We start from the raw sequence: 2,500 nt of genomic DNA, 5'->3' as shown, positions 1-2,500 counted from the left end.
ACGGTTTTTTGAAAAAAACTTGCATTTTCACGCTTAAACAAACTCGTCGTTCATGGTGAACCACAGACACCCCAAGCTCAGTGTGAGGGGAAAGCCAACCACAGGTGCCCCAAGCTCAGTGTGAGGGAAAGCCAACAAAATTATAAGGAACTGTATGAGAATCCCGATAGAAGACCTGAAAAGATAATTTTACGAAAAAATTCTGGATTAAAAAGCCTAACCTTATTGCCATTGTGGGTCGTTTCTTCCTGTGTGGTTTTTTTTCCAGATTCGACGCGAATTAAGCCGTCATCAGTTCCTCGGTTGTCATCGGTTATGGTAAATTACCAAGCTGAACTCTGAGTTCTCACGAGTCCACCAAATAAAGTCAAATATTCCTGGTTAAAATGTTCCCAGGGCCACAAATCCACTGTAGAATTCAAGGGTAAAGGTTTTTCTTTCATTTCAATCCGCTAGCCGCGCATTGAAGCCCTGCCGGCGACGTCAGGCGGCTGTTAGTGTCCCAAAGGAAACAATGGAAAAGAGTCTCTTTCACATTGAACACCACACGGCGACCTTGATTTTGCACTTGGTTACGAGTCTTTGTTTGTTTTTGTTTGTCGTCCCTGACGACGTTACCGAACAAAGAAAAACAAAGACTCATTACCAAGCCACAAACAAAGACTCGTAACCAAGCGAAAACTCAACGGTCGCCGTGTGGTGTTAGAGGTGAAAGAGGCTTTTTTACATCGTTTTATCTTTTCGTTTGGGACACTAACAGCCGCCTGACGTCGCTGGCAGGGCTCCGATTGCACGGCTAGCGGATTGAAATGAAAGAAAAACCTTTGCCCTCGAATTATACTGTGGATTTGTGGCGTTTAGAGCATTTAAACCAGGACTATTGGACTCCATTTCGTGGGCCCTTGAGAATTCAGTGTTCAGTCTTGGTATTTTACTATAACCGTTGACAACCGAGGAACTGATAACGGCTTAATCAGTCGCGTCGAATCTGGAAAAAAAGCGCACAGGAAGGAAGAGACCCCAAATGGCAATAAGGTTCTGCTTTTTAATCGAGAATATTCTCGTAAAAGTATCTTTTCAGGTCTTTTATCGGGATTCCCATAAACATCCTTATCATTTTTTTTGGCTTTCCCCCACGCTTAGCCATGGGGCGCCTGTGAGATCACAGCTAGAAATGACACCTGGAACTCGATAATCGGCAGGTACGGTTGATATTTAACAAAAATTAATGTAAATCTCATCGTCTTTACCATGTGGTTTCAATAAAAACAGTCATGCTTCAAAGTTTCGCAGGTTCCGCAGTCTGCAGTTCTTCGAAGTAGTCTTAGCCTTCGCGATGCCTTTTAAAAGATGGCTAAGGGGCCTAGCGAGAATGAAAGCAGTAGTGTACAAACTGCGGAGAATAAATAAATTGTTATCTGTAAGTCATGGTAATTTTGCACCTTCGTGCCCCATTTATTAGTTAATAGGAAGAAGGAATCAAGGAAGGAATCAACATGCGAATAAACTTTGTTTTCGTGTGGTACTGTGCTGAGAATATTTTGTGGCTGGACTTATTGAAACCAGTGAACTTTAATTATTTCATCTGCGAGAATAAAGCAGTGTCGAGAGACCCAGGGGAATAAAAAATTTGTTGTTGACAAACTACGGTCAACTACCCAGGTAAGGCTCAGTTTGCTATACAACGGTCGAAACCGTGGCCACTTTCTCAGTAAAGCGCATCTTTCGGAAGGTGCTTTCTTGCTACCGAGTGAACAAACTACCATGTGAGGTCGCTTGCAGGACTGCTATTGCGTTGATGGTGGATTGAAACGAAAGTTGAATCTTTGTCAATTGATTCTGATGTGGAATCAGGTGACCTCCAGGAATATTTAACTCAAACTGGTGCTCTCCCCAGAACAGTGTGTGCAGCCTTGGGATTTTATAATACCGTTGAAAAATGGCTCAAATCGCGTTGGATCTGGAAAATAAAACCACAGGAAGGAACCTACGCACAACGACAATAACATAAGGCTTTTTAATTGAGAATTTTTTTATATAATTACCTTCTCAAGCCTTTTATCGGGATTCCCATACAAATCCTTATGATTTTAGTCGGCCATGTTGGCTTTCCTTATCAGTAAGTACTGAGCTTGGGCGTCTGTGCGTGAATAAGAATTCTCCATTTCACCTTTTGCACGCCTCAAGTTTTCAAATCTTTTTCAACTCTTTCTATTCACTTTAAGACGTTTCTTGGCGGCTTTAATATCTAATATGAAAATGTTTCCAATAACTCACTCACAAAAACGTCGATTTCAGTTGCTTCAGCTGGCCGATCAAGGCATGCCATTTTATTTTCGGTGAAAAGTAATCGGCAAGCGTGGTAAAACTGCTATTTGAGTCCTGTTATGTTCACTACAATTCCCCATTTCAAAAATTTACTTGGGTTGACAGAAGGTGTATTTTTTCATCTTGTCAAAATTAGATTGAGATACTTTTCTTTCCTTTTCATTGCCGATGA

General features: G+C 41.5%; 1 protein-coding gene across 4 annotated transcripts in view; it reads left to right on the top strand.

Moving 5' to 3' along the window:
- LOC137981489 (beta-1,4-N-acetylgalactosaminyltransferase 3-like) overlaps nt 1-2,500 on the top strand; it is a 30,137-nt gene that overhangs the window by 24,440 nt on the left and 3,197 nt on the right. The window contains exon 5 of one of the 4 annotated variants that reach the window (XM_068828572.1): nt 1-185. This exon is cut by the window's left edge and continues 144 nt beyond it. The exons of the other annotated variants lie outside the window; for them this stretch is intronic. The gene's annotated coding sequence lies outside the window, so the exon portion shown is untranslated. Of the gene's footprint in view, nt 186-2,500 lie in introns of those variants that run through there. 4 annotated transcript variants of the gene reach the window in all.

The sequence above is a fragment of the Montipora foliosa genome, chromosome 13 (genome assembly GCF_036669935.1).
Source record: "Montipora foliosa isolate CH-2021 chromosome 13, ASM3666993v2, whole genome shotgun sequence".
Taxonomy (NCBI): domain Eukaryota; kingdom Metazoa; phylum Cnidaria; class Anthozoa; order Scleractinia; family Acroporidae; genus Montipora; species Montipora foliosa.
Note: the sequence above shows the minus strand (reverse complement) of the source record. Positions and strands in the feature narration are given on the sequence as shown.